General features: G+C 45.3%; 2 pseudogenes; both read left to right on the top strand.

The window, feature by feature from the left end:
* The first annotated feature begins 2,659 nt into the window (after positions 1-2,659).
* LOC139440638 (heterogeneous nuclear ribonucleoprotein M-like) lies at positions 2,660-3,633 on the top strand (annotated as a pseudogene).
* A 2-nt stretch (positions 3,634-3,635) lies between these two features.
* Positions 3,636-4,258, top strand: LOC128780120 (heterogeneous nuclear ribonucleoprotein M pseudogene; annotated as a pseudogene).
* Positions 4,259-15,084: the final 10,826 nt, after the last annotated feature.

The following is a 15,084-nucleotide window of genomic DNA, read 5'->3' as shown; positions in this document are numbered from 1 at the left end:
AGCTTTGTAGAAGTTGGTGGGCAGGTTTGAGAAGAACTACAAAGCCCCTAGGAATTGTTTCCCAGTGGCATTGCTGCCTCCTGCGGTGGTGAACACCCTTCACTGGGAATATGCAAAGCAAGGGTTCCCTTCCTTGGCTGTGGATTGCCCCAGGTAGAAACAATCTCTTGAAAAAGGCCGACAGTTTGAAATGCTAGCATAAATCCCATTCTTTTGGGTCCTATTAATTCATGACATTGGTCTGGGATTGGGATGTTTCTTGGAACCCATGAAAACGTCGAGACATGGTTAACAAACTTCAGATTTTCTAATGACAGTCATTTCTGCCTGTGTTCCTGTTCCCAGATGTGGGAGAAGCAGTGCACTGCTAATTCCATGTGGAGAAACTAGGGGTTCCATCCCCTGCGCCTCAGGGAATGTGATTTCCAGGAAACCAAAGTCAAATGAGGTGTCTCATTTGACTTTGTGGGCTGGACTCAGCTGTGAAGTTGAGTCTGTGGAGATCCAGGGAGACTTGAAGGTCTCCAGCACTTACTGTATTGAGATTTGCCTTAACCTTTCAGTGCTTGCTGTCAGTGAAGAAACCTCAGGTACTGTAATTTCCATCGTGAGAAATAATTTATGTATCATCACCAACATCATCGGGAGGTCATTTGCCATATTCCCAAAGCTTCAGAGTCAAACAGAACTTGAAGGTTTACTCAGTAGCTGAGCGATTTCGGGGAGATCCCACAGCGTTTTGAGCCTCAGTGTTTATGTTTATCTGTTGAGGCAAATCACAGCTACATACCGGGCTGTAGGATGGCTAGAAAGAGTAGTCTGAAAGGCTGGCACAGTGCCTGGTACATAGATAAGTGCGGGGCAAAGGGTGGCTGCTATCATCATCATAATCCTCAATCCCCACAGTTTTCCTCACCCTTTGATGTCAGAGAATTAGGACAACTGAGAATTGCACTGTAGGGATTTCAGTGGAAGACAAGAGTCATACTTTTGGTGCTTAGTAAAACCATATGAACTAGGACTACTAATTCAGAATCCTGTATACCAGGGCATCGGGGCTGCCACCATCAGTTTTAGAGATTGCACTCAGAGTGTCAACGTGAGGGATTTAGGGCTGCTCGGGAGGCAAGCGACAACACTGTACTCACATCTTGACAGTGAGTGTGGACTTTGGGGCTTCTCGCTGGTGAGCCTCAGCCCACCCACAAGGCCTCCTGAGCTTTCATTAGTGGTCAGTAGGATTAAGCTATGGACACAGATGGCCAACAAATCAATCACTTTACGAAGTGTGAACAGCCTTTGACTCTGAGGAGCCCAAATTAAGGATTCCAAACTCCATTCTTATCCTTTCTCCTAATTCATGCTGGTCCATAGCCTCACTTCAGCAAGACCCCAAGAATATAGAATTTTGAGGCAGATAGTCTAAGATTTTGACAACTTTGTTTTAGTTTAATAGCCATCTGGGCTGCAGGTAATATTGCAGGGGCTGGAGTCCAACAGATGTGAATAAGACAAGGCGTCAGCCCTTGTGGGCCTCAGAGCTGCAGGAGGTGGAGGTCGGGTGGGGGGAGAAATGAGACAGAAACATCTGCTGGGTCCCCTCTTGGTTCTTCCACAGCACCCTGTCCTAGCTCCTACCCCCACACCACTCTGTACAATAATTTCTGTGTAGTTTTCCCTCTTCCTGGAGAACAAACTCTGGAGTCAGACACCATCACCTACTAGTGGTATGACTGTGGGAAAGTCATTTGCCTTCTTGTTGTCTCTTTCTGTTCCTTCACCAGTATCCTGGGTTGTTGTGGGAATTAAAGGGGATGATACCTGTAAAGCTTTATTATCTCTGCATGAAGCAACAACAGTCTAGGACTTCTAACTATTTCTGTCGACAATGGCTGAGCCTGTCGCCGAGGTCCCCATTAATCCTCAGTACGAATCAAGGTAACGGGCACATTGTCAGGGCTCAGGAGTCATTTGTTGACGGGATGGATGAGGGACCCTGCACAGCCACCTCAGCACAGGCCAGGATGTGATGAGGGCGACCCCCGGAGAGCGTGCTCTGTGCTCTGGGCGCCCGGAGGTGGGCCAGGAGTTGCTGACTGTGGGCCTGGGACGGATTTATGATGGCGATCACGTGTGAGCAAGGCCTTGAAGCGTGCACTCACCTTCAGTGTGGGCAGAAGGATGTGGAGAGCGCCAGCTACAGCAACAGGCAGCCTCTCCGAGCGGCGAGGAGCTCAGAGTCTGTAACCAGGCTGATTGGGTTTGGGTCCCGTCTTCTACCCCTCCGACAAGCTTCTTCCTTCTGTGTGGCTTAGACAATAATCTCCCTCTTCCGGGAGTGTTGGGAAATGACACGATATTCTTTATAAAGCACTAAAAACAGTGCCTGTCAAAGAATAGTCCAGAGTTAAGACAGTCTAGGAAGCGACACAAACCCCGACGGGGAGAAAATGGCGGCGCGGCTCCCGGCGCGGCCGAGGGGGCAGCGACCGCACTCAAAATGGAGGCGGAGCGCGGCGCGCACAGTGCGCCTGCGCCAACCTGGCTTCAGCCGGAAAGCGGGGAGCCGGTGACTTCCTGCTCCCGATGAGGAGGGAAAGGAGCAAACAAAAAAGAGGAGGCAGTTGCTCTGAGTCACATGCCAACCCAACCAAAAGACACAGAGCCTTCATTACAAACATACCTTTTGATGTGGAACGGCAGGCACTCAAAGCCCTGGTTGGAGAAGCGGTTGGTGCGGTAACGGAGGTGGAGCTCTGAATGGACGCTGAAGAACATCGGGGGGTGGGCGGTTGTTGGTTTCTAGATGGAAGAGAGCATGAAAGAAGCTGCCAAAATGCTGAACGAGCCTCCTGTGAGTGGAAGAACGCTGGAAGCCACAGAAGATCCTGAGGGTGAAGACGCCAGGAGAGCAGGGCGGAAGGCTGGAAGCCTTGGAAGCTCGGTGTGTGCAGCAAATCTGGGTTATGAAGTCGGCTGATAAGAGTGAAGGAGGTTTTTAGTATGGCTGGTGTGGTGGTGCTGGTGGCAGGTGGTCTAAGGATAAAGGTGGAAAAAGTCATGGAATAGGCATTGTTACTTGTGAACCGTCCACTGAAGCTGTACTAGCTAAATGTATTTTTAATGACCAACTGGTATTTGGATAGACCAATGCACATGAAATGGGTAAGAGGGCCTTACCAAAGGGAGATTTTTGTCCTTCCTGCGCGTCCACAGCAACTTCCCATGGATTTGGTGGTGAGGACAGGGGGGCGGCATGTCAATGCCAATCGCGTGAATAAAGGCATTGGCATGGGAAACACAGGGTCCACAGGAATGGGAAGGGAAAGCATAGGATTTGGAATAAATAAAACAGGAGGCATGAAGGGACCCTTGGTGGTGGTATGGAAAACTTGGGTCACTTTGTATCTGGGATGAACATGGGCAGCATAAAGGAAATCATAAGTGATGCACTGAAAAGAGGAGAGATCATTACAAAGCAAGGAGGAGATTGGGCCCAGCATTGATTGCGTTAGGGGTGCCAGTATGGAGGGCATGGACACAGGCTTGGACTATAGCATGGATCACATGGGCTCTGAGATGCAGCGCATGGACCTGGTCACGAACCACATGGTCTGTGGCGTTGAGCTCATGGGTCATCCACTGACCTTGTGGGCCACCCAGACCATGAGTACATGGGCTTGAGCATGAAGCACATGGGTCCAGTGTTGGATGACATGGCCACCAGCTTGGAGGAGGTGGACACCAACAACCTGGAGTACATGAGCCTGGAACACATGGGTGCCAATGACCTGGAGTACCTGGATCTTGAGTGTGTGGGTGCCACATGCTTGGAGTGCAGGGTTCCCACCATAGGCTTGGTGCTGAATGCTGGCATTGACGGCAAGGGCCTGGCCATGGTTAGTGGTGGTAGTGCCAGCTTTGACCTTGCCCTCTAGGTGGACCATGGCACCTCTGGAGCAAGCCTCACAGGTTCCTAGGGTCAAGCTGGATCCCATGCTCCTGGGGTGGTCAAGAAGGCCTGCCAAATATTTGAAAGAATTCTCCCATTTGATTGTGCATGGAAGATGCTAAAAGACAAATTGAAGGAACATGGCCATGTGTTACATGCTGACAGGAAGATGGAGAATGGAAATCCAAGGAATGCCATGTGGTTAAGTTGGAGTCACCAGAGATGGCTGAACAAGCCTGGTGGATGATGAATGGGAGGAAGCCGAGTGGCCCAGTGACTGATGTTCAAATTGATAGAGATGCCTAAGTGGTTGCCTTTTTAAAACATCAATGCCCGACCTCTGAATTGGTATTTTTCTTGGCAACCATTTAAATTTGGGGGTGGATGTATGAAGATATTTTAAAAATTCAGTTGTTGTTGAGGTAATTTGAATTACTGTTTTCATCAGTGGGGTTCCATTTGACTGTTTGCATTGAGAGTGTAATGTGTGCAATTTTTTTGGTAGTTGTGGCCTCTTGTTCTAGCAGGCCCAGGGAAGTGGCATGAAATGCAGGAAGTGTGCCAGGTAAAAGGGAAAGCACAGTGTAAGCTTGATGAGAAATGGCAACTGATTCTCTATCTTCATGTCCAAGACGCAATCAGGCAGCAGTTCTCCAAGTGTGGTCCCAGGACCAGCAGCACCAGATTCAACTGGGACCTGGTGAGAAATACAGATCTCCAGACTTACTAATTCAGCAGCACTTGTTGACATTGAATATGACTTTGATAAGAAATACCGAGTCCTGAAAAAGAAGGTAGACAGCAAGGAATATGGTAAGTGGGAGATTCAGCTAGGAAGCTGATCTGGAAAGAGTTCCAAGAAATCTGTGAATGTCTCCTTAAGGAATCTGGAATGAGCCCATGAGGAACCCATAAAATCCATTCCCATGTGGATGAGGCTCAGTGGTGGATGCCTCTTTTAAACAGGGCATGCACTCCCGTTTTGCCACAGTGCCCAGCACTCCCTGTCCCAACACTCCCTACTGCAGTGGTTCTGAATTAATAAGTCTGGAGAACTGTACTTCTCACCAGGTCCCAGCTGAATCTGGTGCCTAATTGTACCTTGGACATCAAAATGGAGCATCAGTTGCCGTTTATCATCAAATTTGTGCTGTGGTTTCTCTTATACCTGGTGTTTCCTCCATTTAATGCAACCTTCCTGGGCCTGGTAGAATTTGGATTTGCAATTTGTGGTATAATCAGTATTGGAAGGTTTGTTCTAATGGTCCCAAGAGACAGGTTGACCAGCAAGAAAGAGATTTGGGAGTGTCTGAGTACTTCGAGCAGGCCTATGGTAGCTGAAGCTGTGGGTAGTGTGAGCTCATCCCCGGAGAGACAGTGCAAGGAGAGATGGGTGTGGGTGAAGCAGAATATGACAGGGACATTGGGACACTCAGTCTTAAAGGAGGAGTAAAAGGGTAATGACTGTTTAAGAAAGAGGCTGGGAGGAGCAATTTGTGAGGAGAGCTGAGAGACCTGATGATGGAGTGTTCTTGGCCTCATTGTTAGAGAGAGAACTGTGAGCAAACATCTGAAAAATAAAACTTAATTAGGTGAATAGTGAGTTCTCAGGTGAGTTTCCCGATCTGAAGGACAGAAACCAGGTGTCCTGTTACCCTGGGCCAGAGCAAGGCATGCTTGGTAATCTACTGTTGCTCCAAGGGGCAGCTTGTTGTGACCGTTGTCCCTAAGGTTCTGGTGGCATTATGGTAGCTTGACCTGAACGTGATAATATCTAGCCCACTTCTGTTATGCTCTCTTGCCTTGCCTTGACTTTTATTTCCTTTTTTCTTTTCAAATATTGTGACATATTAGGTAGAAATATGCCAGTCTTCTCCTCATGGCCATGGTTAGAGGTGCTTGTGGCTAAGGGTTTTGTTTTTTGAGTGTGCCTTGGGGAAGAGTGTCTGAGAAAGAAGCATGGGAGCCAAAATGGAAAAGGTGGGTCAGTGGGCCACCTGAGGGCCGTCTCCCAGGGGAGGATTGGCCCAAGAAGGCATGCTATAAATGCAGGGGAGTGAGTGAATGAATGAATGAGTTTGAGGGATAAGGATGATGATCTGAACAAAGCAAATTTTTAGAACAATTGGTTTTAAAAATCATGTTGGGTGTTGCAGAGGTCACAAGCGTTAGAAGCAGATGCATCTCCAGCTTTCTTCCATTCCGGGTTTGCCACCTGGGACAAACCACTTAGCTGTCCAGAAATCAATTTCTTTGTCTGTAAAATGGTCATAGCAAGGGCTGTTTGTAGTTTTGTATTTAAAGCTGGTACGTGGCACCAAGGCTGGGACTGGCTGCACTGCAGCTGGTGTTAGTACAGAGTGCATTCCCTTTGCCTGTCCTCCGTTCCCGCAGCACCCTGGGGGTCTGGAGGGCAGGGCTCCAACCCCCTTTTTTCTAAAAGAAGACAGAGGCTTAGGCAGGTCAGGACTTTCCCTGGAGGCCCTTGCCCTCTTTGCAAACTCACCACTACCATTTCCTCCAGTCCTTTCTCCTTCCTCGGTGACCTTTCCCTTCTCTTTCTATTGTACTTAAAAGTCTGAATCACATGATCTAGAAAGAACTTAAGTATAATCATAAGTACTTCTTCGGGCCCCAATTCTAAGAGCCTCCAGGGAAGAAATTCTATTTTTCCCTAAACATTATAAAAGTAATAGATGTAGATGCATAGAACTTTAAATAGTATGGCGAGGTGGAAAATGGAAAACAACGTTCTCCTAACTTCCATTCTCATGCCCAGAGATAATGATTTGTCTGTTTTTCTAGAAATAGTCTATGCTTTTGAAATAATATATCAAAAATCACAAATTCATATATTTTATTGAATTTTTAAGATTATTTTATTGTTGCTTGTTGTATTCAATTTTATTATACCTGAATGGCAAATATGAAGAATTCATATACAAATGATCATCATTTGTGTGTGTAAGGCCTGGCTATCTATCTATCTGTTTATCTATCTAACTATTTACCCATCTCCTATGTCTGGACCCTCCTTCTAATCATTTATGTATTCTCATTTCACATTTCCATTTAACTCTTCCCACTATTGTAATACCTATACCTATTCAAATACATCTCTATATAACCATATAGAGATATATTTACATACATATCTATTTAATAAGTTATTAAAGAAATCATAATAATGGATCAGTTAAACAGAACCGTATACATGTATATCCATATATATGTGAACACACATGTGTACATAATCCCATTATTCCCTATCAGTACAAGTAAAGCTGCATTATTCTCATCTGGAGATTCATAGTGTTTCATAGTATAGAGATACCATCTGTGTCCTCTATTGCACTTTGTACTTTGCTTTCTCATACTTCTTCTTATACTTTGCCATTACAAACAACACTACATTGCCAACTTTTACACGAGCACGTTTACTCACTTGTATGTGTTTATCTATAGGACAATGTTGAGTTAAAATGCCTGTTACTCCTGCCAAATTACTGTTCAAAGAGAGAGAACAATCTCTATGTCTACCTAGAAAGTGGAGATTAGTATCTGAGTCTTTGACAAAAATGGAACTATATTCAGGAAACCATCAGGTGTGAAAAAAAAAAGACCATGAGGATTGAGTTCAGTCTGAGTGCAGAGACACAGTCACTGTCTTAAGTCCCCACGCCCTCCCCAGCATGGCAGTGGTGGACACCATCTCACTTACATGCCCTTAGACAGAACATAGTCATGTGATCATACCTTACAGCCAGGGAAAATGGGATTTGTAGCCTGGCCCTGTCCACTGTGTTCTAGTAATTGAAGGAGAAAAGGGGAAGGAGCTTGGGGAGTGTGGTAGACCTTAGGTGACTCTGCCACCCATAGCAAGTTGTAGGACTTTATCCTGAGGTTAGTGTAGGGTTGGTTGCATATGACCAACACCTACAATTGACAGTTTTCCCCCCAAAAAGACCTCTGGCAGTGGGCTCGGGCATGGGGGATTCACTGAGGACCTACTAGGCGCCAGGCACTAGGCTAGGTACCTCACCTGCCTCATTCCTAACCCCAAACATGCACAGTGAACCCATAAGTCCCCATAGACCAAGAAGGCTTGAAGATGCGAAGGGACTTGCCCAAGGGGGAGGATCTGACTCCACAGCTGAGGGACTATAAATCCATACCCTTGCTCTCCATGGCTCTGGCCATGTCAGTGTATAGCATGCATGCTGCAGCTATTGTTTAAATCCTTCCCCTCGCCTCTCTTAGGCTCTTGATGGCCACGTGTCTGATACATGCAGCCCACACACCTTGCCTAACTTGGACTCTCTTCTTGTTTTTCAGATCCCATCTGAGCTCCTTCCCTGACTGCAGTGGCCTTGGTGGCACCCTCCCAAGGGGATCATCCCAGGGCTTCCCTGACCATGCAGTTCCTTGTTACAGCTGTTGAGGGTTCCCATTATTCCACCTTTGGGGCCTACACAATCCCTCCCTTCAGGTTCCAGCCTCGCACTAGAAGCATGGACTGGAGGCGCATGAGTGTCCTGGATGTGGGCCGTGTGACACAGGAAACGGATGTGGCCACCCTGCAGGAGAACCTCATTGACATCACCTTCTGCACCTTGGACCAGGAGGTGTGCAGCCACTGTTCGCAGCCTTTGGACCAGGCGCTGCTCAATGTGCTGCGCCTAGCGCAGCTCTCCATCGAGTACCTGCTGCACTGCCAGGACTTCCTGACTACCAGAGTGACCATGCTGGAGGTGCACCTGCAAGCCATCCTGAGCCAGCTGTCACAGAGTCAGCAGCAGCTGGAATGCCAGGCTGAAGAGATCAGAAATTTGCGGGAGGAAAGGCGCCAGCAACGGGAGATGATAGAACACTTGCAGCAGCTTCTGCAATGGTCAGGTGGCCAGAGCTACTATATGGTGAGGAATATCAACAAGGCAAGGGGAGTGGAAGGCCTGGGTGCCCAGCCACTGGTCCACCTGGGCCACACCTTGCCCTGGGCCCTAAGGCTGCTATGGGCCATAGCCATTGATTAGGAGCAGATTTTAGAGATGCTGCTCATGGCCAGAGAGCCTGAATGGCTGGTTAGGTTATATCTACTGTGTGTGTGTGTGTAGATCATACAGGTGTAGCAGATGTGTGTATGAAGGATGTGTGTGCATCGAGTGTGTGTTTATGGAGAGATTGTTTCTAAGGCATGTTTGTATGAAGGGTGTTTGTGTGTGTGCTTATGGAAGGTGTAATTACGTGTGTCTAATGTGTATATGTGAATATTTGGAAGGTCCGTTTGTATGTGGTATGTGTGTGTAGTGTGTGGTGTGTAATGTGTGCCCCTGAGTGTGTGGAAGTGTACATATAAAGATGTATTTATGGTTGTGTGCATGAGTCAGGGTGTAGGTATGTCTAAGGGTGTGTGTATTTGTGGTAGGTGTGAGTATATATGTTTGTGTGTACATGAGGACTTTGTGTGTGCACTTAGAGAGTGCCATGTAAGGGTGTATGTAAGAAGTGTTTGTGTGTGTGTGAGAGAGATGATTGTGTGCCAAGGGACTGATAGAGTGAGGCCCATTGTGGAAAACGATCTCCATTATTGAATCAAGTGACAGTTCATGAGCCTGAGTGGCATTTGAGCACTAGGATGTATTTGCATGGAAAGTGTGGTTTGGGGACAGTTGCCCTGTAATAAATTGTCATGTTGGCCAGGCCTGTTGCCACACACTGAGGATATAGTCCCAAGTCATGCTGGTTCAGATTTTCAAGAAATTCATAGTTTGAGAGTAGGTGGGACAGAAGGAATCATTAAAATAGAGTGGTAGTTGACAAAATTGGTGAATTGCTAATTATGACATAAGGGTCAGAACCCTTTCACTACTAAGTGACCAAACAATGATCTAAGTTGGGTTAGGCCAAGAAGGAATTTATTGGTTGACTTAACTGAAAAATCCAGGGTTACAGTGGCACAAAAGTATGGCTTTGTCCCAGGAACAAGATGGCACCAGAATCTCGTTTCTTTCTCTGAAGCTCTTGGCAATTCTTCCTCAGGGTAGATTCCACTCTCAGAGAGATCCTTACCTGTGGTAGGAAGTTGGGCCACAGTAATGCCAACTTCTCATTTTTCAGGATTTAAGGTTGCTCTGCCAGAGGGCCAAAGTTGTTCCCAGAACCCCAGCTAGTATTTCATGCTCTCAGTGCCTCAGCCAGTCACAGGGCCCTGGAAATGCAGGGCTCTGATTGGCTTTGGTATCGGTCACGTGTTTCATGGAGCTGGGGTGGACTGAAGGCCATTCCTTGAGTGTAAGATAAGGGTAACTCCCCAGAAGAAAGCTGGGTGCTCTTATCAGAGGAAGAGGGTATGGCTAATATACTGCCAGAAATGAACAGATGTCCTTTGTAGGTGGAGAAAGTGTTAAGGTAAATGGCTGAGGAGCTGTGGGAGCACAGAGGTGGGAGAGGAGGAGTCTTCCTGAGGTGGTGTTTCAACAAGCCTTGAATGTTGAGCACAGTTTTGTAAAGGAATGTTATGGGCAGGGGCAACCAAGGTGCCACAGTGAGAAGGACGCTCAGGGTAATGATTCTGGGTGGCCTGAGGTGGGTTTGGGCAGGAGACTGGTGAGAGGTGTGGCAGGAGAGGAGAGCAGAGCCAGGTCACAGTGGCCTTAAACATTGTGTAAGAGAGTGCATTTGAGTCTGAAGGCAGCGGTGGCTGTCCAACTTCAGGGACCTGTCTTTTGAGTGGGCTGCTTGAGGTGGAATTGGGGAAGCAGGTAAGGGTGCGATGAGGGGAAGGACTTGAAATGTGGCATAAGATGCTTTCTAAACTCTTCCGCAACCCACCCACCTCACATTCCTTCTGACAACTAGAAACTCATTTGTGTTATTTTAGAACTCCAGAGTGAGCAAAGTCTGTCAACCCAGGGTGGGGGGGTGGGGGGGGGGCTTTCATTTGACTTTGGGTTGTAAAAACCTTAAATCTCAGTTGTATGAATCAGACCTAAGTCTATTTTTCCGTCTTATGAGCACAGTGTAGAGAGAGGTATTCTGGGGCTGGTGCGGAAGGACACAACCATCACGGACCCTGTTCTTTGTGGGTTTCTTTGCCAGCCTCATCATGTGACTTCTACCTCATGGTCCGTGATAGCTGGCTATGTTCCACCTCTCAAGTCCAAGTCCACATTCAATTCAGCAGGGTGGGGCAGGGGGAGGAATGTCGTGTCTCTTTCTTCAATGACACTTCCCAGAAGTTGCATATACCGCTTCTGCTTGCATGTCATTAGACAAGATTGAGTCTCATGGCCACACCTGTAGGCAAGGGAGGACGGGACATACAGTGTTTACTCTCATCAGCTTTAGGACCAGCTAAAACTCACGGTTTCTGTTGCTAAGGAAACAGGGAAATGGGTACTGGGAGACCACTGGCCACTTCAGTCATATTTGCTCTTGTGTAAAGACTGCAGATAATCTTTCCCCTTCCTCTACTGGCTGGCAATGGCAGCCCGCAGTGCAGTGTTGGAAGAAGTTTGAAATTTCACAGTGAAAAGGATGATGGGGTAGATTGGCAGTGTCTGAAAACCGTGAAGAAAGTGAGGTAGACTCAGAGATGCTGTTGTTAGTGTCCTTGCTCTGGTGATTGTCAACCCTGGGGTGGGTCCTGGACAAGTGTGTCTTTTAAAAACTTTACATTGTGGAAAATTTCACACATATACACCAAAAGAGAGAGTAACATAATGAACCTTCATCTCCACAATAACCAGCCCGATAGTTACCAACTCATGGCAGTGTTGTTGCATTTATTCCCCTACCCACTTCCCTCCACTCCTGAGTTGTTTTTGAAGTCTATTAGTCATATGATTTTCTCTATAAATATTTCAGTGCATATGTCCAACAGACAAGGATCCCCACTTTTGAACGTAAATACAATGTCATCATCACACCATAAAAAAACAACACAAAGTTCTTGGTACGTCAAATGGATAGTCAGTGTTCACAGTTCCCTAGGATACTGGTAGTAGTTATAAGCTCAGTTATGTGTATGTGGGGGGTTGACATGACTGCCTTACTCAGAAAATGAATTTTTTGGTGTCCCAGGAGTCCCAAGGTAATGGGAGTTTTGACAGAGGGAGAATCCCAGGCTGATTCAGGTGACTTAATCCTACACTTCCCACTACTTGCTCTCTGTGTAGTGCCATCTGTGTGAGAAGACGTTCCTGAGTGCCTCCTATCTCTGGAGCCACCTTCAACAGAGTCATGAGGGCACGGCGCAAGGCGGTGAGTCCAGGTGGCCCTCCTGGGCTTGTGGAAGGACCTTGACTGGAATTCAGTGGGTGGCGGCACATACATCACCTAAGGTGCCCTCAGAACCTCATCATACATTGGAGGATGGGATGATCCCACCATCCATCCTGGAGATCCTATTTGGGGCTGGGAGGGTCTCTGACCATGGGTGTAGAGCTAAAGGGCTGGGAGTGACACAGGTAGGTTCCAGTCTTAGCTTTGTCCCTTTCAGTTCTGTGACTATGGTCAATGCTTCCCCCTCTGAGTCTCAGTGGCTTTCAGTATGAATGGGGCAGTTAGCCTGAGTGAATTAGAAGGGCCCTTCCCTCCTGCCTTCTGCCAATGTGCTGTTCTCTGATGCTAACTATGAATGAGCTTCCATGGGGTTAATGACCAGTCAGGCCAGTTCTTGGACTTGATTATTACATAATCTGATTATGACAAAATCACTTTAATTTTACTGTGTCACATTCCTAAAGAGTACCAAGTTGTATGTTTTCCCCATGGAGAGGTTTGCATGTTTTATATCCATGGTTTTTAATTTAATATGAAATAACTGTTAAATCATAAAATATAAACTTGGAAACAAAAATATAAAAATCCCATAATAAAACTTTTTCTTACTTTTCCCCCACTTTAATTCCCTTTTTAAAGAATAGACTTGGAGTTTAAAAATAGCACCATTTACCGGATCACTGTGTGGTTGTTATGTATGTAACTCTTCTTGGTTCTGCATTGGAGACTGCTAAAGAAAAATGGGTTTTCCACTTCTGAATATGTTTTCATTAAAAGATGTTTCTTTAAAGAATGATTGAATGCCCATCCTTATAGCACAATTATTGGCAGTAGCTAAGATGTGGAAGTAAGCCAGATGTCCACTGAAAGATGAGTGGATCTACAAAAGGTGGTATGTGTGTGTGTGTGTGTGTATATATATATATATATATATATATATATATATATATATATATATACATATATAGTGAAATATTATTCAGCCTTAAAGAGAAAGGAACTTCTGACATACACTGCAACATGGATGAGCCTTGAGGACATCATGCTAGGTGAAACAAGTCAGTCACAAAAGGACAAATACTGTCATGGTTTTAGTTATATGAGGTACATAGTGTCATCAACCTCATAGAAACAAGGAGTAGAATGGTGGTTGTCATGGGCTGGTGGGAGGGGGAATGAGAAATTATTGTTAACTCATTATAGAATTTCCTTTTCCAAGAGGAGAAATGTCATGGGCATGGATGGTGGTGATGGTTGCACAAGATTATGAAAGTATTTAATGCACTGAACTGAACACCTAGAAACGGTTGAGAATGGTGACTTTTGTGTTACATGTATTTTACCACAATCAAAAAAATTGAATAAAGTGCAATAGATATAGAAAACTTAAATACAGGAGGTAGAAGGGAGAAAATAAAAATCATGGACAATATACCTGCAGTTACTATTTTGGTGCATTCTCTGTTACTATTTTTCTCTCTACATACATAATTGCACAGGTTGCAGTTTTGACCTCGTTTATCTTCAATAAAGAATATATCGTGTTTTCCAATGCCATGAAATCATCTTTGTAAACACCATTGTTAATGGCTGAATAGTATCTCATCAAATGGCTACAGTAATTTATTTCACAAGGGAATTATTTCCTAATTTATATGGGTTACTCCAAGATTTCCCTGTCATAAACCACATGACGAAGACCATTAATGTATGTAAATCTTTGTGCATATTCCTTCTCATTTCCTTAACGTAAATTGCAATAAGTAGAGGGAAAACAAGTTCCTCAGGCAACTTTGCTATACTAATGTTCATGACCTTTTCATTAGCTTCTTAGCTCTCCCATTCTACACTCATTCCATGTCACCTATTAACCCAAATCAATTTATATTGCATCTGAAAAGTGCTTCTTTCCAAAAACTCCAATCTAAGAAAAGCCATCTCTCTCTTCAAAGAACGGCTTAGAGTTCTCATAACAGTGCCATGGATGGAACTGGAGAGCATTATGCTAAGTGAAATAAGCCAGGCGGTGAGGGACAAATACCATACGATCTCACCTTTAACTGGAACATAATCAATAGAAGAAAAAAGCAAACAAAATATAACCAGAGACATTGAAGTTAAGAACAATCTAACAATACCCCGGGGCGGGGGTGGGGTGGGGGACAGTGGGAAGAGGGGATTACAGGAACTACTATAAAGGACACATGGACAAAATCAAGGGGGAGGGTGGAGGTGAGGGAGGGAGGTGGGTTCAGCTGGGGTGGGGTGAAGGGATGGGGAGAAAAGGCATACAACTGTAATTGAATAACAATAAAAATTAAAATTAAATTAAATTAAATTGAATTAAATTAAAAAAAGAAAAATTACTAAATGTACTTTGAAAAGTAACAAAGGTACAATTGGTGTCTTTTTCACTAACCCGCAACCCCCATTGCTTTATCACTATGTGGTTTAGTTAGAATGTTCTGTTATAATTCATTCTAAATCTCTCTTCTAAGTCAAAAAAACTTCAAGTACATACTTAAATCAACCTTGTCTAAAATGTTCATTCATAATGCATGGTGCTTTTCTTTCACTTGCAATTTCAAACTATCGGTTTAAATGCCATTATTGGAAAAAGTGGACTTACAACTACAGTTACTTCCATCGCTTCACACTCCTCTCTGACTGCTGTCAGCACCCATGGACATGTTCGCTCCATTCACAGTCAGTGTGTGCGCTCTATTGGGAGTTCTGCTGCTCTTGCTCTAGTACCTTTCTACTCCCATTTCTCTGTGTGAGCACTGTCAAAGGCGTTATGTTAAATGACAGTGAGAGCTCACATTTATTCAGCATCACGACAGGCACTA

This window comes from Desmodus rotundus, unplaced genomic scaffold (genome assembly GCF_022682495.2).
Source record: "Desmodus rotundus isolate HL8 unplaced genomic scaffold, HLdesRot8A.1 manual_scaffold_467, whole genome shotgun sequence".
In the NCBI taxonomy this organism is placed as follows: Eukaryota; Metazoa; Chordata; class Mammalia; order Chiroptera; family Phyllostomidae; genus Desmodus; species Desmodus rotundus.
The sequence above is the reverse complement of the archived record's forward strand: the minus strand, read 5'-3'. Positions and strand labels throughout refer to the sequence as shown.